General features: G+C 39.3%; 1 protein-coding gene across 8 annotated transcripts in view; it reads left to right on the forward strand.

Moving 5' to 3' along the window:
* The window catches only part of ZBTB38 (zinc finger and BTB domain containing 38), a 133,274-nt gene that overhangs the window by 25,027 nt on the left and 81,835 nt on the right, over positions 1-26,412 (forward strand). For 7 of the 8 annotated variants that reach the window (XR_005377091.1, XR_005377090.1, XR_005377092.1 and 4 more), the window contains exon 3: positions 600-684. The gene's annotated coding sequence lies outside the window, so the exon portion shown is untranslated. Of the gene's footprint in view, positions 1-599; positions 685-23,293; positions 23,554-26,412 lie in introns of those variants that run through there. The other variant, XR_005377095.1, reaches the window with a different exon arrangement.

Below are 26,412 nucleotides of genomic sequence, written 5' to 3' on the forward strand. Positions count from 1 at the left end.
AGCCTCCTTGAAAAAAGAGAAGGTGGGGAGAGAAAAAAAAAAAAAACCCTGATGTTGGGTAAGGAGTCAGGGAGCAAGTCTGAGGAGGTGTGGAGAATCATGAGTTCTATTTTTGACACAATTGTGATGCCTGCTAGCCCTGCAGTTGGAAGTGTCGAATCAGCAAAGGGATCCATCAGGAAAAGAATCCAGGCTAGAGATAAAATGTGGGAGTCACCAGTGTATTTGGAGGTATGAGCTTACTGATTATTATTCACTCAGTTTATTACCTGCTATGTGTAGGTCACAGTGCTCTGTGCTTGTAATATAGCAGAGAGCAAGACAGCCATGGTGATTATTCCAAGTGACTTGTTCTGAGCTCAGCATGCCACTAGGAATAGCCTTGACTTATTATTATTAAACATATTCAATGTTAGAGTAGAAGCAAGGATTGAGACAATCATATAATCATCCAATTTGCAGCTAAGGAAACAGATTGAATGATTTGTTAAAAATCTATTGTTTGAAAACCATTTGCATTTTAGATTTTTTTTAAATGTGTATGTCCAGTCCAAATTGCGCATATCCTTCATTTTTATTTGTATTTTCTTACACTCTAGGAAAGAAAGTTAAAGTTGAGTGGAGAGTAAAACAGATGGTCAAAGACTTTGCCAGAAAAACCTATGAAGAATTCAACTGAATTCAGTAAGTCTTTATTGAATACGTACTGTGCTGGAGACTAAGCACTGCCCTCAACTTCAAGAAACACACATACACACACACAAACACACACACACACACACACACACACACACATGCAAAAGCATCCTAGGACAACCCACAGAATGTTTGCAAATCATATCTCTGCTAAGGGACTCGTCTCTAGAATATATAAAAACTCTTGTAACTCCATAGTAAAAAGACAACCCAATTTAAAAATTGCACAAAAATCTCAATAGACATTTCTCAAAAGATAAAAAAAAGTACAAATGGCCTATTAGCCCATTAAAAGATGCTCAAATCAGTAACCATTAGAGAAATGCAACTCAAAACCACAATGAGCTATCACTTTGCACCTTCTAGAATGACTATAATAAAAAAGACAGGCAATAGGAGCACCTGGGTGGCTCAGTCAGTTAAGCAGCTGCCTTTAGCTCAGATCATGATCTTGGGATCCTGGGCTCAAACTCTGCTTCGGGCTCCCTGCTTAGCAGGAAGTCTGCTGACCCCTCTGTCTCTGTCTCTGCCCATCACTAGCGTGTGCTCTCTTTCTCCCATAAATAAATAAATAAATAAATAAATAAATAAATAAATAAATAAATAAATATTGTCTTTTAAAAAAAAGACAATAACAAGTGTTGACAAGGATGAGGAGAAATTGGAACCCTTATATATTGTTAGTGGGATTGTAAAACAGTAAAGGCACTTTGGAAAACATTTGGCAGTTTCCCAAGCTGTTAAATGTAAGATTACCATATGACCCAGCAATCTATCACCCAGGTATATTTCCCAAGAGAAATTAAAACATTTATCCACACAAAAACTTGTGTTCAAATACAATTGATTATATACAAATTCTATTCATAGCAGCATTATTCATAATAACCAAAAAATAGAAACAACCCTGATGTCTATAAATTAAGAAATAAATAAACAAAATGTGGTATACAGTGCAATATGGTTCAGAATTGCCTAGGAAGTAAGTTTCAGGTGAGAATGGACAGCCACGGACAGAATTCCATGAAGCACCCAGAAAAAACAAGTGGCAAAGGAAGGCTCTATGATGAAAACAGATAGTCAAGTGTAGGAAATGAAGTAGGCAATGAAGAGGAGAGAACTGATGTTATAAAAGCCAAAGGAGGACCTCCAAGAAGTAACTGCCTAGTGGAAGCAGATGCCACAGTGCAGTGACTGGTAAAAACCAAGACATAACCACCATACACAGTTAGATATTCATGATTGCAACTTGGTCTGAATGCACTAGCCATTAAAACACTTCTAGAACAGATGAGGAAATTGGAGTGTGGAAAATTTGTATTATAGAACTATTGTTTATTAGGTGTGATACGATCCTGTGGTTGTATGGGAAAATGTTCTTTTTTTAGAAATGCATACTGAATTATTTTAAGGTGAAATGTCAGAATGTTTAATTTGTTATTTAATATTCAACAAAAGGAAGGAAACAATTATGGCAAAATGTTGACAATGGTTAAATCTAAGAAATAGGTGTATATGTTTATTATACTATTTTACTTCTCTATCTGCCCGAAAACTTCAGAAAATCTAAAATTTACTCAACAAACAAAAACCTGAGAAGAGGCGACTGGAGTAGGTAGTTAGGAGAGCCCTGGTGACCTCTGGAAAAATAGCTGTGGTTGAGAAGTGGGCATAATATCCAGATTGTGGGAGGTGAGGGTGGGAAGTGGGCGAAAGAAGGAAGCTGGGTAAGATTGTGTTTGAGTGGGTTGAAAAGATGTGGCACTTCTTCTGGATAGATGTCTGGCCTGGGAAGAAGCTCTGGTGGTTTCTGTGGGAAAAGGAGATGCAGTGTTCCTGGGATGACACAACATTAAAAAAAAAAAAAAAAAAAAGGCTTTGGGAGGGATGGTGAGGGTTGGCCAGGGTCAATCCTCGGGACATAGATATGGAATGGCCACAGGGCTGCCCTTGCAGATGAACCTGTGGGCCTGGATGGCTGATATCGGGCTTGTTGTGTTGGGAAAAGGTGAACTCTGTCCCACAGGGGACACAGGGAGATGAGCTTTAAAGAATGGTGGAGTTTTGCTGAGGGTGCTGCTCTTTCTGTCCTAAGATATCTAAGGCCAAGCAGACCTCATGCTGTGAGGATAAGTTTGTTCTTTTCCCAATCCCATCTGTCTGCATTGGAGATTCATAGTGCTTCTGTTAACTCAACTTTGACCCTATTCAGTGTGAGCTAATTATTCTGGCCTTATGCAGAGAGAGTATTCTCCAGTCTCATCCCTGGGTTCCATCTCTTAGCTTCCTTGCATTGGTACATTTCTTCTCCCTACACTCAGAAAAGCTGTATAAGGCTATAGTGCCTCAGTAGGCATGTGCACAGGCGTGTGTTGGGGGTGGAAAAGTGGCAAGGTGAGGGTTCGCACCTCTCACAAGGGCCCATCAGAGTGCCTGGCATCTGAGAGGTTTCCAGTGCTAGTTTCCTTCCCTATCCCTCCCTCATCCATTCTAACGGCCTCCTGGCCTCCTCATTCCTGGCCAAGCCCTAACCTATTCATCACTATAGCATCTGAAAACACCCCCGTGGACTTCCCAAAGGCCACCCAGTAGACAAGATCACCCCCACTGGGAATTTCTGCTCAGAGCATGTGAGTAGAAGGCAATGTCAGTCCTTAGGAGGGGCTGGGCGTGGCAGTTTCCAGATTACTGAGCTTTCCAGTGAGAAGAAATTTCCTGGTACAGCCCCCAACTGGGAGCTACTACCTCTAAATAGTGACTGTGGTTCCTTTCCGGTCACCTCCAGAACTCCTGCTTTTCACCTTTGGCCATGTTATCCTCAAGGTGGGGCACACTTCTGAGGTTCTCCATTCTGGCTGCACATTGGAATCAAAGAGATCTCAAAAATACTGACACCTGGGTCTCACCCAGGTAAGACCTTTTTTATGTGTGTGTGGCTCTGAATGTTTTATCTTTTTTTTTTTTTTTTTTTTTTTTTACGTTTTATCTTTAAAAAAAAGAAGAAGAAAGAAAGAAAGAAAAGAAAGGAAGAAAAAGAAACACCATACCCACAAGGGGAAGGCCCCACGTGGGCCCCTGTCTTCTCCCCAGATGGCAGGCTCCAGAGGCTTCCACACAGGCCCTGGCTACACGCTGGCCCATCTCCTGTTCCTGGGGCAGCAGCCACTGCTAAGCATCCTTTTCCCCACTTCTCGCTAAAGCCTGTTCCCCAGAGTCCTCGAGCGAGCGCACACCTGGAGCTCAGGGATCTGATTTAGCTGGCCTCGGGGTCCAACTATTTTAATGCCCCCAGTAATTAGCCAACCCCCATAACCAGATACCAGGAGACTTTCTTTGTGAATAACCTTGAAGCTGGGGGTGGGGTGTGAGGGGGCAGCGCTTTCCGTTAACTGGGGAAGTGTTTTCCTTAGCTCCTCCCCCTTTATTCTGCTCTTTCTCCTCTTCTCCCTTCTACCCATTTTCATTATAATTATTAGAATTAATTGTGCAGTTCTCTTTCGTTCATCCAAGCTATTCTTCCATTGCAACAAAAGGTAAGAATGGAAAAGGCAGCACAGTCTATAGCTTCTTAATGTTTTTATTTCCTCTTGGCTTACATTCTGGCTGAGGGAGCAGAGGAGGGCTGGGAAGAGACACTGACATTCAGGGTAAATGGCAAGTGAGTCAGTGTCCAGCCGGGCTCAGCCAGCCCAGTCCATGGAGCCAGGCATCAGTACAAGCCCAAGGCATCTCTCAAACCCTCCGGAGTTTTCTTTATAGCTTAATGTTCACGTCGGAAGGAGACCAAGACTCAAGCCCTCTTCTCTCCACATACCCTGTGGATTTGAGTCTCTGAAAGAAGGCACTGTCTATTGTGAATGTTTTATTCTGCCCTCTGCCAGGAAGAAATTAGTGTGGGAAAACAGCCAGCGCAGCACTTCCACTACTAGCTCTTATGAAGGAAGAATCGCAGAACTGTTCTGTTCTTCATTATTTGTAAAGCCTAGGTTTCAGAATATTACTCTTTGATAGTCCCATGAAATTTACCAAAGAATCTTAAACTTAGGTGTCCTTGGTTTAAAAAACCACACAGTCTGTGAGTTCTGCGTGGGCAGATCATTCGTGCCATCATGGGAGTTGTAGATTGCATGCTCATAGTGTTAGTATTAGATGTAAAATGAAAGGAGGGAAATGGTTTGCATGTCCAAAATGTGTTGATGTGTTTCCTAATTTAAAAAATAAAAGAGTATCATTTACTCTTCCTTTTTATTTATTTATTTATTTTATTTATTTTATTTTTTATTTTTTTTAAATTTATTTTTTATTGGTGTTCAATTTACCAACATACAGAATAACCCCCAGTGCCCATCACCCATTCACTCCCACCCCCCGCCCTCCTCCCCTTCTACCACCCCTAGTTCGTTTCTCAGAGTTAGCAGTCTTTACGTTCTGTCTCCCTTTCTGATATTTCCCACACATTTCTTCTCCCTTCCCTTATATTCCCTTTCACTATTATTTATATTCCCCAAATGAATGAGAACATATAATGTTTGTCCTTCTCCGACTGACTTACTTCACTCAGCATAATACCCTCCAGTATTTTTTTTTTTTTTAAGATTTTATTTATTTATTCATGAGAGACACAGAGAGAGACAGAGACACAGGTAGAGGGAGAAGCAGGCTCCATGCAGGGAGCCCGATGTGGGACTGGATCCCAAGTCTTCAGGATCACGCCCTGGGCTGAAGGCCGTAAGCTAAACCGCTGAGCCACCCGGACTGCCCTCCTTTTTTTTTTTTTTTTTTTTTTTTAAGTAATCTCTCAACAAGAGAGCTCAAACTCACAACCCCAAGATCAAGAATCATGTGCTTTACCCACTGAGACAACCAGGCACCCCAAGAAACCTCATTTAATTGATAGCTCTGTTTGCAATTGTTTATGGCTGGTCAGAACCTGATTTTAATCCATTAAGATATTCCTTGCTCATCTGGCCAAGACTATGGTTCCAATTTAATCTGAGTACAGACATAACTACAGAGTTATACGTACATATATTGTACACCAGTACTTGTCATATATTTAGCTGAAGGAACGTCCATATGATCTATAATATTATGTATATGTTGTATAGTTCATGCGCCCATTTGCTTTCAGACCCATTCCTTCCCTTCACCTGCTCTGCTCTGTGTCTCAGGGGACTGACCACAGCAGACAGGTTTCCGAGACTGCCTGGTCACTTGGGTTCCAGATGCACTCAGCTAGAGAGAAGCAATGGGGCAGAAGGAAGGGACCAGGGTATTTCTCCCAAGCTTCCTGCCCTTGGGTGGTATCTCTGACAGTAGTTATAACAAGGCTCCAGCCCCTGCCAGAAGGGCCTGCTGTATTTCCTGCTGCTATTGGTGATCCCAACCCCTGGGCTCTGGTAATATCATCCCTTTCTGATTGTCCCTCAGCTCAGCATTGTAGATGACTTCCCACTGTCACTAACTTCAACTTCTCAGTCACCCATCAACTTACATAATCAATTCTCTGCATTAAACTTTCTCTGTTACAAATCTGTATAATGGTTTCTGTTGTTCTAGTTAGTCCCTAATTAATAATGTATGTCATGGTTAAAACACATTTTCCTTTTTTTTTTTTTTTTTTTGGAACACATTTTCCTTTAACATGGATTAGCTATTAGTAAATTCCTTAATTATGGTTGTGATCACCAATCTATTATTTCCATAATTATTTGTTTGAAGGGTAGTTCATAATCTATTGAAGTTACTATTGCTTAAAAGAAAAATTTTAAGATATTTAGATTTCACAAATGATTGTGAATTCCCCCAACTTGAGCTTCAAAGCGATGGCCTAAGTTTACTCAATATCTACATACAATAAATGTAATGAAAATAGTGAATCATATGCCATTATTATGTTATTCATAATAAAATTACTACTGCATTTTGCAGAAATAGCCCAAAATCTTCTTGAGCTGATATACGTACAGACTTCCAGCAGTAGCATCATGAAGGAATGATCTGGTGGTGGTTATGGTAAAAGAAATGCTCATAATAACTTCAGAACTTAGAAGTAATTTATATCTCACTCTTTTAGTGATTTATTTTTATTATTACTTGTAATATCTTTCCTGAAACTTTGCCTAAAACCCTCTCTCCTGCTGACTGCAAATTCAGATCAACTGGATCATTCCAGGAATGGAATGCGTTAGTAGAAGTAGAGGTCTTCTGAGGGACCACAACTAAATCAAGTCACTTTGGCGACCACTTCCTTTCTTCCCTTTCTTCCTCATCTTGCTTAAGCTTAAAGGACCCTACAAGTGTAAGAAAAGTACATAAAAGATCCAGGATTTCATACATGGAACCTGGTACTCTGTCAAGAGAATTTATGCATGTCTGATTTAAAGATGGTGGATTAGGCATGCTTCATTTTATTGCCACTAAAATGAAAATAAAGGTATTTAAAATGTGATAATTAGTAATGGCAGAGGGACTCTCAGCAGATAACATTTCAAAGATTTCTCTGGAGGGTAAACGGTGGTTGGAAGAGTGGTGGCAGAAGAAAGAGAACAGAGGAAGCTAAACTCATACTGCATAAGTAGGAGGTTGGAGGAGGTTAGAACCAAGAAAGAAATCTTTTGTAGAGCAGAACTTAGGGCACTAGGCAACTCATAAACGTCAGCTGAGTGATTGATGAGGTGAAATTGTGGTGATGAATAAAATAGTGCAAAGGAGCAGTTGGACTCTCACTCTCTGTGCGTAGCAGCCAGATAGGCTCTCCCCACTGCATCACCTCACTCCTAATAAAAAACAACCATATTCTCTTCTCTACAAAATGTAACAGCCTCACAGATAAGCTCCTTGGCTTGTTGGTATTTAGGAGTTCCTTAGCCAGATATCTGGGTTTCCGCCGAGTAGTCACAGTAGAAATAATACAAATAGCAAAAAGTTATATAGCACTATAATGACTATGTTATATATTAATTTATTTAATGTTCATAACAGCTCTAGGAAGAAACGCAAGCACAGAGTGGTCAGATAACTTGCCTAAGATCACACAGCAAGTAACTGGCAAAACTAGATCACCACAAGGTGAAGATTCAATTAATAAGCCCTATCCAGGTGCAAAAAAAAAAAAAAAAAAAAAAAGTATCAAGTAACATCTTATGGCCTCATTCTGAAGTAAAGACAGCTGAGGATGACCAAATATTTGAAGAAACGCCACAACATTAAAGATAAATACAAATAAACACAAGAATGACCAGAAGAAAGAGTAAAGATAGGAAACAAGAAGGGAAGAAAGAAACCTCCAATTAGTATTCTCAGAGGTATTTGAGAAGATATTGCATCATAAGAGAACAGGATACGATGAAAGAGGAATATCAGAGAAGTATGAATAGCCTTTGGAAATTAAAAATACATTTGTAAGGGATGCCTGGCTGGCTTAGTCAGTTAAACGTCTGCCTTCAGCTCAGGTTTTGACCCCAGGGTCTTGGGTTTGGCCCCACGTGGGGCTCCTCTACTCACCAGGGAGTCTCCTTCTCCCTCTACTCCTCCCCTCTCCCTCTCTCCTTATCCCTCTCCCACCCCCACCCCCACTGTGCTCTCTCCCTCTCTATCTCAAATAAATTTTAAAACTCTTTTTAAAAATAAATTTGTAAAAACTAAAAAAATTCAACAGAAATATTGCAATATAAATTCAAAGACATATCTCAAAGAAAGGACAAAGATTTTCTTAGAAATCATAAGAAAAAAAAAAAGAATCACAGAGGGCTAATTAGGATATCCCACATCTGATTAGTTTAAGTTACCAAAAGGAGAAATAGATAATGGGAACGATAAGACATTTCCCTGAGGTGAAGGACACGAGTCTCCTAGACATATAATCATTAAATGTATACATTGAGGACACAGAAAAATTTCTCTATGACATTTATAATCTGTTCCGTGGCCAAACTAAGTCTTTTCATGCTCTCTCGACAGTTTTTGTCTAAGACATTGAAAATGAGCAACAGGGTTTACATTATTGTGACTATAAAAATATTGTTTGCTGTAGGGCTATTAATCACTCTGATTGCATTTCTTTTCTTGTATGGCTTTTTTGATTTTTCCCCCTCTCAAGTTTGTATTTGTGTTTCTGAGAATCTTTGCCGTTATATTATTCTCAAGCCTATCTGATCTCTTTATCTAATCAAGTATTCTATCATATCCCCTTTTTTGTCCCTGAGATCCCTGAGACCATCATGACTCTTGCACAGAAATTACTCTGTCTCTTCACTGGCTTAAATTCCTGCCTGGATCCCACATTTCCTTCTTTTATGGTCTTACTCCCTTAGTTTACTGAGGTACATCCTCAGGTAACATTTTAGAAAGGATATGTGGGTAATAAATCTTCTTCATCCTTGTCTTTAATTTTCATGTTTCATTGATACCTTAGCTAGCAGTAGATTTTTATATTAAGCATCATTTTTTTCTTAGAATGTTGAAAAATTACTCCAGTGCTTTTTTAGCCTCCAATGTTGCTAATGACAAGTCAGATATAATTCAGATTTTTGTTCTGTTGGCAAACTCATTTCTCTGTTCTTCTCCCACCCTCTTCAAATGGATACATCATGGAGTGCCTGCGTGGCTCAGTTGGCTGAGCATCCAATCCAACTCTTGATTTCAGCTCAGGTCATGATCCCAGAGTTGTGACACTGAGTCCTGCATCAGGTTCCCCGCTCAGCAGGGAGTCAGCTTGAGATTCTTTCCCTCTTTTTTTTTTTTAAGACTTTTTATTTGTTTATTCATAGAGAAAGAGAGAGAGACAGAGAAGAGAGAGAGAGAGAGAGGCAGAGACATAGGCAGAGGGAGAAGCAGGCTCCATGCAGGGAGCCCAAGAGCCCGATGCGGTACTTGATCCCGGGGCCCCAGGATCACACCCTGAGCTGAAGGCAGACCCTTAACTGCTGAGCCATCTAGGCATCCCGAGATTCTTTCCCTCTGCCCCTCCTCTTACTCATGTGCACACTCTCTCTAAAAATAAATAAATAAACCTTGTTTAAAAAATAGTTATATCATGCAATCACAATATGAGCATTATTATTCAAAGACGTGGAGATACCTACCAGAAGAAATGTCATGAAAAATGAGAAACAGTTGCCTCTGCAGAGCGGTACTGGAGAAGACAGGAAACCATCATTTTACTTATTTTTTCCTTAACACTGTACATGATTATTTTGACAAAGCTTTAAAAATTATAAACGTGGTTTGCAAAATTATTTTTAAAAGCAGGTGAAAGATGATCATACAAGTCAGGGTTATGTTACTTCTGAGTCGGAGAGGCTGTGCTTAGGATTCCAAGAAGGGATACTGGGGGCTCCCAGAGAGGTAGCCTCACCATTATTTGATTTGGGAGGCAATTAACCAGTTGCTTATACTTACCTTTTATAAGTAGAAAGCCTTTGCTTACATGTTCCATGAATTCTTCTGATATATAACTCATAATATTTTTTAGAAGGCATATGACGTACATTCAAGTGCCAGTTTAAATATGTAGTCCAAGTCTAGCATAGCAAAAGAAAAATTGCCTTACAAAAAAATTATAAATATTTCTTATTAGTATATCAGAATGTCATGAATTTTTCCCTTTTGCTTCTCTTAGATTGAATATTATAAACTGAAAATATTAAGTGTAACCTCCATTTATCATTAATATATCAGAATGTCATGAATTTTTACCTTTTTGCTTTTCTTAGATTAAATATTATAAATTGAAAATATTAAGTATAATATTATCCATTTAATTATTTATTGTTTTATCCGAGTTAAGATTATGTTTTAGGGTTTTAAAAAATATTTTATTAATTTATTTGAGGGAGTGAGAGAGGTAGAGAGAGAGAATGCACAAAGGGAGAGGAAGAGGGAGAAGCAGACTCCCCACCAAGCAGGGATCCCAACTCATGGTTTGATCCCAGGACCCTGAGTTCATATCCTGAGCCAAGGGCATATACTTAACTGACTGAACCACCTAGGCACCCCTAAGCTTATGTTTTTTGAACGTTTTTTAAATTCCCATGGAAGAGAAAGAAAAGATTGAACTTCCAGTTACTCAAAAATTTCAATCCGAACAAAGTTAAATCCTTGTTTTATGAGGTTATATTTAGACATGCACTTCCAGTTCTATAATTCAGTTCCACATTGCCTAAGTACCTGATATCTATCTGGAATCCATTTACCAAATGAGTATTTATGCAAGCCACAGTATCAGGCCTAGAAATGCAGGCAAGGTCCTTGCCCTTGTAGAGCTTACATTCTAGGAGAGCAGAGAGGACAGTTATCCACAAATTTAATAAATAAATACACAATATATCAGGTGATAAAGAAAAATAAAGCAAGAAGAGAAGTTAGAGAGTGAGCAGAAGTGTTGCTATTCTATGCAAGATCTGAATGAAATGAGGGAGGGAGCTGTGTGGTTATCTAAAGGAACTATAATCCGAGCACCATGTGTCCTTTGGAGGAATACAAATATTTATATTTCTTTTTTTTTAATTTTTTTAAAGATTTTATTTATTTATTCACGATAGATAGATATATATATATAGAGAGAGAGAGAGGCAGAGATACAGGCAGAGGGACTCCAGGATCGTGCCCTGGGTCAAAGGCAGGCACCAAACCGCTGAGCCACCCAGGGATCCCCAAATATCTATATTTCTGACTTTAGGATGTATATAGACTATGAATGAACCAGGTGATAATTTGAACTGTCAGAATCAAAATTTCATAAAAGCCTAGCATTCAGAGTATGTTGAAAGTGAAGATACGTAGTTGAGATGATCAGTGGAAGACCTCCAAGTTTAAAGAGAAATGTGGAAGAAGCATTCCATCAGGGGAGGGCTAGCTAGGTGGGGCCAAAGGAGTAGCCAAGAAAATGGTGGAATTGGCAGTATGTTCGAGAGGGAGAGTAGAGAACATAAGGCCAAGCAGCAGCCATAAAACGTCCTATCTATAACCATTATAGGCTCATAGGCCAATAGGCTCAGATATCAAATATGCACAGATAGAGAAGTATGAGGAAACCTGACTGCAAAGCTGAAGGTAGCAGGAACACCCCTAAATAAGACCAAGCTGCCTTCAGTCTTAGCACCGGTTTGCACTATTAACATCTCAACATCTCCACCCCCACCCAGGACCCTTAAAAATAGTCCTAGTGCAGGCCATGGTCCAAGTGTTTCACTGCGTAACACACAGCAAAACTTCCCTCCGATAGGCAACAGTCTCTTCCTCTCATATCCCTCTGTGCACATGGGTGCCCAGACCCTCTCTCTCTTCTGTCCCCACCAATCTCTGTCGTAACAGTCTCTGTTCCTCCAGCCTGCCTCCCCTTCTCTTTCTCTCTGGAGCAATCTCTCACCCCGCAATCCAACTCTCATTCTCCCTTTTTTCAGGAAGCCTGGCCCCTTCCCCCTAAGGGTGACCCCCTTTCTCCAGACTGTTCCATATGCCTCCGTACCTCAGCTCAGACAAACCAAAGAAACTTCCTCCAATTCATACCCCTTAGAAAGAAGGGAAAATTAAGGAACTCTAGAAACTTCTTACCGAGTATCTTCACTCTTGTTATTAAACAAAAAAACAAATGTTGACATTGAAGCTCATGAAGGAAAAGTGAGAGTTAGTCAGCTACCAACACAACAGATATTTTAGTTTTTCAGAAAGAGGGGATGTTGGGGAGGAGTGAGAGAGGAAGAAGAGAACAGCAGCTCTGAACTGCCATCATTCATGTGAGTTTTCTTCTCTCTCACTGGATTATAGAGAGCATGCCATGCGTTGTTGAAATCTTTACCTTCCATAGCACCTTAGCGGATGTAAATACTTGAAAAAATGAAAGAATTTGAGTGAATACGTGAAGGAATGAGTGAACATGGGCAAAATCAGGCAGTGAGTGCAGTGAGGTTGCTCGCAGGTGTCACATTACTCACCATGTCTGGGACAGTTTCCTGGAGGCTCTCCTGGACTCCAGCACTTGTTTCTGGGGATACTCCAGTTATTCCTCCTGTGAGTGTGCTCTTACAGAGCACGGTCCTTAGCCAACTTTTGCAATTTCTCATACCACCTCATGAAGTCAACACTTGGACATCTCGTGTTACACCAGCTCCCAAATTTCTTCAACCCAGACCCTCCTGATTGTTGATTTCCTAAGTCACTAATCCCTTCACTCCAGTACTTATAGTGCAGATTAAGTCGTATCAAGGTATAAACCCTTTGGAAGCATTATGCACAACACACAGTGCTTGCATCTCAAAGTCAACTTTTTTTTTTCATACCATAAGCATTATTACAAAGAAGTCATTACTAACCCAAAGAGTCTTTAATTCTTGGTATCTCCTATGGGAGCTGCCTGCTAATCCTCCTTAAACCTTGCTCTCATCATGTAATTTCTGTGCTGGAAATGCAACTGCCTCATGTCTGAACTCGTCTCCCCAGCACTGAAAACCATCTACAATCTGATCCTCCTCTCTAGATATAACTCCATGTATTTCCCACCCCAACATGCCTCACTGACCTCACAGCCGGGTATTGACCATTTTTGACCATTTTACCTCTGTCCCTTTGTCAAGGCTCTGGAAACTTCTGTTCCTTCCATTCCACCTTTCTCTTCCAGACAGCAAAATCAGGAAATTGGATGGGCAACAGTGTCCTCCCAGTGTCCCTCCTCCAGGGAGACTTCCCTGACTCATTAGTCCTTTTGTCTCTTTGGGCTCCTGTGTACCCAGCTCATCGTATATTTCATGGCCCATTGTCTTATCTCTCCAGTGAGCTAGTGGAGCCTTCCTCTTGAAAGGACCCATATCATTTATTGCTCTGTATTTCCAGTGCCAAACACACATTGCATTTTTGCACAGTGAGTGTTACTTGAAAACTCTTGAGTCAAAGGGACTAAATCCTTTTATCTACTTGCTATTCACCCAATTGTTCCCCAATTGATTCCTCTTGGGCACCAGAATTTTAGAGTAACCAAGATCCACATCTAGGTTGGTAGGTCCCAATTCCAGGCCTCATTTTCATGACTCTTCTTGAAGATTCTGTTTCTGTCTTTTTTAAAATGAGGAGTAGAGCACTTAGGAAGATCCTAACAACTTATGTTTCCACTAAATAAATTCATGTTATGAACTAAACTATATGTGTTGTTTAAACAAGAGAGAATTTGTAATAGGAAAGAGTTAAGGAAACTCTGCTCAAAATGCAGGAACCCTTTTCTTTCCAGAGGGGATTTCTATAAATTACATTATTGAAGAAAATGTTGGCAATAGTAAGAATTACTGCATAATACTCAACTGCAAGGAATGCCACATTCCTATATTTCTCTAAAATCAAATTAAACTTGGCTGCAAGTTCCTCACTCTTTAGAGCTGGGGAAAAGTCCAATATTATCACTGGGTCTCTGTTTCTGTCCCCCAGGCTTTCATAGGCCCAGGGAAGTAGGGATATCCCGATTTGTAGACCATGATGGGTGCCTTGGTTTCTTTTTTTTTTTTTTTTTTTTTTTTTTTTTTTGTGATAGTCATACAGAGAGAGAGAGAGAGAGAGAGAGAGAGGCAGAGACACAGGCAGAGGGAGAAGCAGGCTCCATGCACCGGGAGCCCGACGTGGGATTCGATCCCGGGTCTCCAGGATCACGCCCTGGGCCAAAGGCAGGCGCTAAACGGTTGCGCCACCCAGGGATCCCGGTGCCTTGGTTTCTACTGCCCCTTCCGCTATCCCATGTGCTAGTCCAGGAGGACACTGGGAAGACCATAGAAAGGCTTCTTCGTGCTGCATCTCTCTCCGATGGCTACAGGTTATCCATGGAGGCCCAAACCCAGGCTCTCAAAGCAAGAATGTATTGTATCCAACCTTCATAGGCTTTCAAGTAGCTTCACACCTGAGTTCCAACAGGAGTGGTGGGCCCCTGGAAACTCACTACCCTTACACATGCACACACACACACACAAACACAAATACACACATGCTTGCACACACTTCCCCCTCCTGGGGAGCCACCCTGAGTGGAGCTGAGCCACACTTCCCTCCTTTGATCCTGCATAATTCATAAGTCTGGCTTCCAAACAAAGATCTGCATGAGAAGGCTTTATTCTAGGGCCTCTCTGTTTTAGGCTGTGAAGCACAAAGGGCTGTTTCTTTTCCTCTGAGGAAAGGAAGCTCAGAACTTAAACTGAAGGCCAAGAAGAAAAATCACCTTATCATTCTTTTTTGCTGATAAGACCACAGCAGTAAAAAGGATAAGACACCAATTAACTTCTCCGTCACTCTCTGTTCCCTGGGCAAACACTGAGCCTATAGGGTGTGTGTGATGTTGGTGGGGGTGGGGTGGCTAAAAGCATTAACAAAGGAGATTTGGACACCTGATGAAATCTCAAAGGGCAGCTTAGGAGAAGCCAAGGAAAGAAACCTGAGCCACATATCTGCAGCATTAACTGTAGTAGGTGCCACTGTATTCTGTGACCATTTGAAATGAGGAAATGGCAATTTGCAAAGATTTCCTGTGCATCAGTTGAATGAGGACTGGTGTGAGGAGTAGGACAACTAGTACTGTGGCCCAGGGGGCTGAAGAACACCTGCGCTCCACTCATAGAGCTGTGCGACCTGGCGTGGAAGTACACTTGAGGGGACGTGTATTCCTAAGTCAAACAAGGGCATCACAGGCCTGTTGTGGCCCTGTTTAGGAAAGACAGTGGGGTAAGGGAATATGCCAGGCTCTGGAAAAATGTGAGTTGTTTGGATGACTATAAAGATTGATAAAACTTTATTTATTTATTTTTAAAGATTTTTATTTATTTATTCATGAAAGACATACAGAGAGAGGCAGAGATATAGGCAGAGGAAGAAGGAGGCTCCCTTCAGGAAGCCTGATGCAGGACTCCATCCCAGAACCCTGGGATCACAACCTGAGCCGAAGGCAGACACACAACCACTGAGCCACCCAGGCATCCCAGATTGATAAAACTTTACACCAAGACTCAGCTTTATATTAAAGCTTAACCAAATAGCAGTAAAGCAAAAAGCATACATACAACTGAGTGTTGGTCAAGGGAAACCAGGGAGGGGAAAGCAGGACAAAGTAGCCCCCGACCATAGAGCCAGTCAGTTGGTTAATCACAGTAAGAAGTAGCCAGATAACATGGCTAATATCAGTTCAGACAACTATGGAAAATTTTTTAAATAAACTCTCACTTAAAGAGCTAGAGTAGTGTTTTTAAAGATGATCAGTGCTTCCAGGCTTCCTTATTTAGTATTGAAAGCAACCCAAAAACTATCTTTAAAAGTGTGTTCTATATAAACCTCATAAAAAATGAGTAAACTGGGAGAGAAAGAATTTGAAATTGCCTTCATTACTTATCAAGAGTGGCTTCTTAGAAGTTTACTTGGGAGTTATGAATGTAATACTTGTTGCAGAAAATAATTAGAGCCTATCAAATTGCTCTCTCAAAATCATGTATATTATGATATGTGTGCAACACTAGTATTCATATTTGATCTTCCCCCGTATACTTGACAATTATGGATAGCCTCAATCTTTTCCATGTTTGCCCATCAGAGAGGCAAATGACCTTTGTTTTATTATTCTCCATTTCCCTGATGCTAGTGGTGTTGAACATCTTTCATATGCTCTCATTTCAGCCTTTTTTGTATATATCACTTGTTCATATTCTTTGATGTGTTGTTTTTTCAGTTAGTGGTGTTACTTACCTTTTAACTATTACGTCTCTTAAAAATATTTTCTCAAAGACTGTTATTTGTCCTTTAACTTTGTTTATGGTGTCTTTTGCCATATGGAAGGCTTGGGTTTTTATGTAGGGAAAGTCATTATTGATTTTCTTGATGGCGTCTTGGATTTTGTGATTTATTTAGGAAAGTCTCCTCTATCACAAGATTATAAAAATATTATATTTTATTTTCTTCTGGTCCTTTTAAAGCCTTTAAAATGTTTATATCACCAGTCTCACTTTTTTTTAAAGATTTATTTATTTATTTATGATAGACATAGAGAGAGAGAGGCAGAGAAACAGGAGGAGGGAGAAGCAGGCTCCATGCCAGGAGCCCGACGTGGGACTCAATCCCGGGACTCGATCCCGGGACTCCAGGATCGTGCCCTGGGCCAAAGGCAGGCGCTAAACCGCTGAACCACCCAGGGATCCCCTCACTTTTATTTATTTGGCATATACTATAGGGATAAGACCATTTATTAAAATCACCTAACTTCATTTTCCATGCATCCTAGAGAAAAAGGGAGGCTAAGTTCTTTTATTCATCTGAAGGACAGTGGTAAAAACTCTGTGAAGGAGGAAAGGATGCATAATACCAGTCTGTGTCCAACAATGACCATCCACTTGAATGGGAAAATTAAACACAAACCTGTGAGATACGCCCTAACACCCATTTTATTTATCCCATCACCTCCCTTTCCTCTGGTAACCATCAGTTTGTTCTCTGTAATTAAGTCTTTTTTTTTCTCTCTCTCTCTCTCCTCTTTTCCCCTTTGCTTATTTGTTTTGTTTCTTAAATTCCACATTTGAGTAAAATCATACGGTATTTGTCTTTCTCTGACTTATTTTGCTTAGCATAATACTCTTTAGCTCTATCTGTGTTGTTGCAAACAGCAAGATTTCATTCTTTTTTATGCTGAATAATATTCCACTGTATATATCTACCACATCATCTTTTTCCAGTCATCAGTTGATAGGCACTTGGAATGTTTCCATATCTTTGCTATTATAAATAATGCTGCTATAAACAAAGGGGTGCATATATCCCATTGAATTAGTATTTTTGTATTCTTTCAGTAAATACCCAGTAGTGCAATTGCTGGTTCATGGCATAGTTCTATCTTTGACTTCTTGAGGAACCTCCATACTGTTTTCCACACTGGCTGCACCAGTTTGTATTCCCACCAACAGTGTAAGAGAGTTCCTTTTTCTCTAATCCCCCCCAGCACCTGTTATTTCTTGTGTTGTTAGCCATTCTAACAGGTGTGAGTTGATATCTCATTGTAGGTTTGATTTGCATTTCCCTGATGGTAAGTGATGAGGAACATATTTTCATGTGTCTTTTGGCCATCTGTTTGTCTTTGGAGGAATTGTCTGTTTGTGTCTTCTGCCATTTTTAAATTGGATTATTTGTTTTGGGGGAGTTGCATTGTATAAGTTCTTTATATATTTTGGGTATTTTTAAAAAGATTTTTATTTATTTATTCATGAAAGACACAGAGGGAGAGAGGCAGAGAGAGAAGCAGGCTCCATGCAGGGAGCCTGATGTGGGTCTTGATCCCGGGACTCCAGGATCATGCCCTGGGCCAAAGGCAGACACTAAACCACTGAGCCACCCAGGGATCCCTATTTTGGGTATTTAACCCTTTGCCTTTTAGGTTTGTTGAGTATTTGGATTTAGCAAGATTTTGTTTGTTAAATTTATAACTGTTTTATGAGGTAACTTAAATGCACAAGAGGGTTTGACATTAAAGTTGTAAGCGTTGTTTGTTTTAAATATTTAAGGGTATTTACTTAGTTCAACTTATGTAAGTGGTTATTTGTTAGAGGAATAGATTCTTTGTTGTTGTTTTTAGGGGAATATAATCTTTTAAATTTTTAACCTAATGGAACATTAGTTCAAGGATGAGAGAAAATAATTATTCTTATTTTCATACTTTTGAACTTATATACTTATTAATAAAAACTATGTTTATAGATGAGTTTAAGTTTTCTAACTTAAACTTAAATGGACTGAATATTGATTCAGATACATGTTAATGTGTGAATTTCTTTCTGTACTCCAAAATCTACTCTGGACATTAAAAACTCAATTGGTAGTATGATACCCAACTCATCTAGGTTTTCTGGGGACTACTTTGGTTTCAAAACTGAGAAACTTGGCCAACTGGGGCAGTAAGTCACCGTTATTGGCAGACAGTGTTCTGACCTTCTCAACAGCCCTATGGCAGCCTGATGTGAAATCTGTGTACGGTGTTATTATTCTCATTAACAGAGGCAGCAACTGGGCTCAGAGAAGTTAACATGGCTTGGCCAAGGCCACAGTTTGTTTTATAATTTATCTACCTTTCTCATGTCCTTTTTCTATTTAATGTGATTGGTTGATTTATTTCTGAGGTCTTTCTTCCCTCTCCAGTAGAGAATTTGGTTTCTTCTTTCTAGAATAAATGATTTTTATTTTCACCTGCATGAGCCACAGTCTAGAATTAACTTCAGCAGTAAACCCTACAAATTCCTTTGTAGAGAAATTCAGGAGGTTGACTTAGGCTTTGTAAGATGAGTAGAAATAAAGGTTATGAAGATGTTCAGGGCATGGATTACTATTCATTTTAAAAATCATTTTGCTAATTATTTAAAATATGTTACTACATATTAACTTTTTTTAAAGATTTATTTTTATTTATTTATGATAGACATAGAGAGAGAGAGAGACAGGCAGAGACACAGGCAGAGGGAGAAGCAGGCTCCATGCCGGGAGCCCGATGCGGGACTCGATCCCGGGACCCCAGGATCGCGCCCTGGGCCAAAGGCAGGCACGAAACCACTGAGCCACCCAGAGATCCCCTATTAACTTTTTAATAATAGTTTTGTTGGGATATAATTTACACACCATATAATTCATTCATTTATGCTCTTAACCACTATTCTTAGACTCAGGGAAATCCAAATTAAAGCAAAAGTGATATGATAAGCGCCAGGTGTGGTATGTAAGTGTTGAATCACTAAATTGTATACCTGAAATCAATATTATACTGTATGTTAACTTACTGGAATTTAAATAAAAACTAAACAAAAAAAATGATATGATATATACTCTACTTCTCTTCCAAAAAAACAAAAAAACAAAAAAAACAAAACAACAACAACAACAAAAAAAAAACCAAAAGTGAAATGCCAATTTTTACCCACCAGATTAGTAAAATATAAAAACCCACAAAAGTTTTAATATCCCATGAGGATAAAGCTGTGAGATAATGTTTAGTCTCAGATATTAATGGTTGGAGTATGACTGGCTTCACCTTATTTTTGAAAATGATCTGAAAATATCCATTAAAATTTAAAAGAAACAAAAATGGAAACCATAATTTCACTTTGGACAATTTATTTCATAGAAATAAAAGTATGAATGAATAAGAATAAGGATATTTATCACAACATTAACTAATGACAGAACAAACACCTGGAAAAACTTTGTCCATCAGAAGGGAATGATTGAACAACATATGATTGGCCATACCAAGAATGAGTTACATTACCCTCACCCAAACTTCAATCAATATTATACCATTAAAGCATTTTTATTTGAGTTGACTCTAGGGTTCTACAGGAAAACAGAATTAATAGGATATTTAATATATATATGTAATAGAATTAATAGGATTATACCATATGTATATATACACACACACACACATATATATTAATAGGACACAAATATATCATAGATGAATAGGATATACACAGAAAGAGAATATTCATTATGAGGAATTGGCTTACATGATTATGGAGGCTGTGCAGTCACATGCTCTATCATCTGCAAGCACTAGACCCAGGAAAGCCTGTGGTATAGTCCTGAGAATGAGGAGAGATTATGGTGTCTCAGTCTCAAGGCAGGAGAATGCCAGTGACCCACCTGAGGAGTGAGGCCAAATGCCCCCTGCCTCTGCCTTTTTGTTCTATCTATGCCCTCAACAGATTGTATGATGTTCACCCACACTGGAGAAGGCATCTGCTTTACTCAATCTAAAGATTCAAATGCTAATCTCATCCAGAAATATTCTCACAGATATACCCAAAAATTAACATTTAACCAAATATCCAGGTACTCCATGATCCAGTCAAGTTGACACATAAAATCAATTAGTACACGTGTATTTGTTATAAAATGAAGTTTTATAGCACCACAGTTGACAGAAAATCAGTATTACTTGCTATGCCTAGAAATATCTGTAATAAATACAAAGACAACAAAAGGATGTTATTCATTCCTAGTTATATAGTATGGCCTACCAAAGATTCTAATCCTGAGCTCAGCTCTCTACAAAAGAGTGGAATATCAAGTGTCAGAGAAATATTAAAGACACACACCACATGAGTCAGTGTCATTTAATGTCCTATCAGCTCCTTGGAGCCCACAGTACTAATTGTTCCAAATTTCTGTAAACATATAGGAGATTTTTATTGAATCTGAAGAGATAGTCACAATTTATTAAATTTTTTAAAAAGCAAGTTGTAATGTGTGTTAGTCCAACTTTTGTATAATAAGCAAAGTCAAAAGAAACTTTTGCATGCTGATTGCTGCTTGTTTTGGTGTGCGTGTGGAGAAGTGGATGAACATTTTAGAAAAAGGGCAGCCCAGGTGGCTTGGCAGTTTAGCGCTACCTTAGGCCCAGGGTGTGATCCTGGAGACCTGGGATCAAGTCCTGCGTTGGGCTCCCTGCGTGGAGCCTGCTTCTCCCTCTGCCTGTGTCTCTGCCTCTCTCTCTCTCTCTCTCTCTCTCTCGTGAATAAATTAAAAATAAATAAATAAATACATAACCATAGGAAATAAGTCAAAAATGATCTAAATTTGGATTTTAATATAGTCCCACCTAATAAACCACCAAGGCTGTTAACATTGATTAGGAGAAAGAATGATGGAAAGTCTTTTAAGTCTTTTACTATATTGCTTTTAATTTTGGACTTGTATTACTTTTGACTTTTTCACAATTCTAATAAAAGCATTCTAAAAGAAATGAAAAGAAAGAGACCATGTGGTCCGAGCCACCAAAAGCTGTGAATAAGCTGCAAATCCTTGGTTATATGTCAGTTATATCTCAATAAAGTGGGGGGCAGGGAGTAGAGGGGAAAAGCTACAAGTCCTTGGGTAATCACGCACCATTTCTCCAATCCACCTCAGTGCTATTGACATTTGGGTTCAAATAATTAAGGTGTTTAAGTAACTCGTAAGAACAGAGCAGTAACAGCCCTCCAGGTGGTCTGTCCATTTGGACAAGGATGGAACACTTTCATCCCACGGATAAAGTTCCATCAGTAGTTAAGGACTTGGGGGCATTGAGGCCTTTTCCTCAGTTGTGAGGGGTAGTCTTGTGTATTGTAGGATGTTTGGCAGCGTCCCTGGCTTCTACCTAGTGATGACAGGAGCATCGCCCACCCCTAGTCAAATGAAAGCCAGAAATGTCCACAGAAGTTGCCACATGTTGCCTGGAGGCAGAGTCACCCCTGGTTGAGAACCCCTGCTCTAGTTCTCAGTTTCTCATTAGTAATGAGATACGCTTTGAACCAAGTGTTCTCTGAGTTCCCTCGAAGCTCTGACATTGTTTGACTTCATCAACTTTGAATCTACCATGGTTTCCAGAAGCCGTTTTCCTCTAGAGCCACTAGAGGGGACACTCTGCAACAGTAAGGATAGAACAGAGCACTTGGGCAACTTTGTTTTCTTCTCCTTGTGGACTTTGTTGTCTCTGATTCGAAGGGCCTGGCCTTTAATACATCGGCTTTGATGTCGAGAGTGATAACCCTTACCCACAAGGCATGTTGAGCTGTTTGTCTTGTGCTCCGTGCCATAAAAGTCGGCATTTTTAGATATGGTAGCAGAGAGCAAAGTGTTCTTTGCTTTTTAAACATTCAGGCAGTCAGGTGAATAATAGTACTAAAAAGAAGTTATTTGTCTCCATGAGGAAAGCCCGTGGGACGACCAGGCTAGGAGGGGAAAGATTCAGTTCTCTTCCTGGTCCTGCCACATCCAGTCTGTGTGATGTTGGCTGAGTCTCTTAACCTTTCTGGTTCTGTATAGCAGCTGAGGAGATAAGCTGAGAGGTTAAGGTCACACATGGAGTTAAATGGTCAAGCAAGGGTTTGGATCTGACCTGTCAACTTCGTGGGATAGTTGTGCAAACCAAAGGAGATGGTGTATGTGAACGAGTTTCGAAGAATAGAAAACCCTGTACAAGTTCAGGGTGTGGATTTGCAGGTATTAGGAGAGCAAGAGGTGATGACTACAGGTAGCATGAGGGGTGGTGCATGGGGGAATGGCGCAAGGGTAACTCCATGGAGGTAACAGAAATAATCCTCCATCAAGTGTTATAAATTATAGAAAAGAGATCTCAATGCCCCCAAGTCTTTCATTACCAGTGGAGCTTCATCCCTGGGACTTAGGTGTTCTATCCTCATCCAAATGGACAGACCCCTTGGAGGAGTGTTACTTTATGCTCTTATGAGTTGCTTAAACACCCTAATGAAAACGAAACATCTATTCCAACATAGTTTTTAAAACTTTTTTTTAACTCTGAACCATGGTAACAAATGGTAACAAATGTATTTCACATAGAGACACAGCTCACACACTATTATAAAATTGAAACAAAAGTCTTGCAACATACTTTAATTTTTCTGTTCTGTTTTATTTTGTTACTTGAAACTACTGCTGCATCTGACCCAATAAATAGTGGGTACTGAACTGCAGTTTTAAGAACACCATTCTAGAGGTTTTTATGGGAGGATAGCATCCTAGAGCTGGGCTGAGGAAACAGGAGATAAGACCTCCAAACATTATGCAGGGAGCCTCAACGATGAATTTTTTTACAATTTTATAGGGGCTGGTTCTTTGAGGAATGACTTAGGAAGAGGGAAGAAAAAGCAATAATAACAAATTCATCTAAATGAATAAGGATGGGCTACTGAGCAGTAGCATCCCCGCTGGATTCTCAGAGGTCACGATTTAAACTCCACAATATTAACATAAAGTACGGATGGACACAATTTAGCCACCACCATAACAAAAATTAAAACCCAGGGGTACCTGGGTCGATTAAGCATCTGCCTTCAACTCAGGTCCTAACCCTGGGTTCCTGGGATTGTGCCCATGTTGGGGCTCCCTGCTCAGGGGGAGTCTGCTTCTCTCTCTCCCTCTATTTCTCCCTGGTCATGTTCTCTCTCACTCACTCTCTCTCATAAATAAATACATAAATAAATAAATAAAATCTTTAAAAAACAAAAACCCAGTGTTTATTCAGCCCTTATTATATATTAGACATTACAGTGAGCACTTTATATGAGTGGTGATGTACATGAAGTTTGAGAGTTCCCTGGTTTTGTTTTCTTCCTGCACACTGAAAAAGAATGCTGGCTTTGCCTGTCCAGTTTCTTCTCCTCGCCTATCAGAAGAACAGGACAGATGCAGAAGAATTAGAGGAACATTGGTTAGAGTGGGAGAAAAAGCTTTCTAGGGAGTTTGGACAACTATGGAGCATAAGGGGTTTGGATAGGATAGGAAAAAGGATGTTAAGAAGGATTGCAGGGAACTCTCTATGGTGCTTGAGAAATTCAAGTATTAAATATGAGTTAATTTGAAATTACTTTTGGTGACTGGACTGGATTTCTTAGATTGTAATATGACCCTGAGACTGGCCCATGTGGGTCATGGTCTCAATAGGGTTACTTAAGCAGGGTTGAGCATCTGCTTTTGGCTCAAGGCCTGATCCCAGGGTCCAGGGGTTAAGTCCTTGCAGGGAGCCTACCTATGTCTCTTCCTCTCTCTCTGTGTCTCTCATGAATAAATAAATAAAATCTTTAAAAAACCATAAGGTTACATAAGCATTATCTTACTTAATCTGCATAACAAACCCAGCAGGTGTTATTAATTATTTTTCAGATTTTTTTTTAAAAAAGGAGGTTGACTTTAAGTAACTTTTAAGTCATACAGTTAAATGCAGAGCCAGCACTGAAACTTAGGTCTTTCAACCCCCAAAGTACAAGCTCTTAACAAGTCCGTGAGTAAAGATTATTTCCAATACAGGTAATATCAATTAAGAATAAAATAGAATAAGATTTAACAAAAGGAATGTAAGACTTGTACACCAAAAACAATAAAATATTGTTGAAAGAAATTATAGATCTAAATATATGGAAAGGCTTTCCCAGGTTCATGGATCACAAGACTTACTATTGTTGAAATATGAATACCCCCCAAACTTGTCTACAGGTAGAACACAATCTCTGTCAAAATCCCAGCTGGATTTTCTGCAGGAATTGAGAAGATAATCCTATAAATCAAATAGAAATTGCAAAGGATTCAGAATGGCCAAAATAATCTTGAAAAAGCACAAGATCGAAGCTGTAGTAATCAAAACAGTGTGGCGCTGGCACAAGAACAAACATCTAGATCCATGGAATAGAATTAAGAGTCGAGAAATAAATATTTATAGTCAGTTGATTTTTAACAAAGGAGTCAAGATAATTCCATGGGGGGAAAGAATGGACTGTTTTGGAAAAGAAGGTGTTTTTTTGTTTTGTTTTTTGTTTGTTTGTTTTTAATTTTAGAATAGTTTTAGATGTCCAGAGTTCTTATGATAGTCTTTCCAACAAATGGTTCTGGATATCCATATGAAAAGAATGACTGTGGAACCCTACCTTATACCATAACAATTAACTTAAAGTGGATCATAGGCCTAAATGTAAGAACTGAAACTATAAATCTATTAGAAGAAAACTTAGGTATAAATCTTTATGACCTTGGGTTAGGCAATAATTTCTCAGATATGATACCAAAAGCACAAGTAATATAAGAGAAGATTGATAACTTGGACTTTATCAACATTAAAAGCCTTTCTCCTTCAAAGAATATCATAAAGAAAGTGAAATGACAATGCACAGACGGCGATAATATTTGTGAGACATATATCTGATAAGGGATTTGTATCCAGAATGTATAAAGACTCAACAATAAAAAGAAAAATAATCCAATTTAAAAATGGACAAAGGATTTGAACAAACAGTTACCCAAAGAAGACATACAAATGACTAGGAAGTTCATGAAAAGATGCTCAACATCATTAGTTACTAGGGAGATGCAAATCAAAAGCAAAATGAGATAGCACATGACACCTACTGGGATAGCTAGAAACAAAAAGATAGACAAGAGTGTTGTGAGGATGTGGAGAAATCGGAACTCTCACACATCACTGGTGGGAATGTAAAATGGTGTACTTTGGAAAACAGTTTAACAGCTCCTCAAAACATTAAACATAGAGTACTTGCTTTGGCAGCACATACACCAAAATGGTAAACATAGAATCACCTAATGACCCAATCCAGCAGTTCCACTCCTTGGTATCTACCCAAGAGACATGAAAATATATGTCCACAGAAAAATTTGTACTCGAATGTTCATGGCAACATGACTCATAGCAGTCAAAAATGGAGACAACTCAAATGTTCATCAACTGATATAAACAAAATGTGGTACATCCACACAATAGAATAATACTTGGGCTTAAAAAGGAATGAAGTACAGGGGTGCCTTGCTGGCTCAGTTGGTGGAACATGCAACGCTTGATCTCAGAACGGTGGATTCAAGCCCCATGATGGGCAGAGAACTTCTTAAAAATTTTAAAATAATAAAATAAATAAACTTAAAAAATTAAGTACGGATACATTCCACAACATAGATAAACTTTGAAAATATTATGCTATGTGAAAGAAGCCAGACACAAAGGCCACATAATATGTGATCAATTTATATGAAATGGCCAGAAGATGCAAATATAAAGAGACAGAGAGAATGGCCAGAAGATGCCAATCTAGAGATACAGAAGATTAATGTTTGCCTAGGACGGGAGGGAGGGGTGGTGCACAAGTGAGGAGTGACTACTAGTAGGCACATAGTTTCTTTTTGGGGTGATAAAAAGCTTCTAAAATGAGATTACAGGTCCCA

Source organism: Canis lupus, chromosome 23 (genome assembly GCF_011100685.1).
Source record: "Canis lupus familiaris isolate Mischka breed German Shepherd chromosome 23, alternate assembly UU_Cfam_GSD_1.0, whole genome shotgun sequence".
In the NCBI taxonomy this organism is placed as follows: Eukaryota; Metazoa; Chordata; class Mammalia; order Carnivora; family Canidae; genus Canis; species Canis lupus.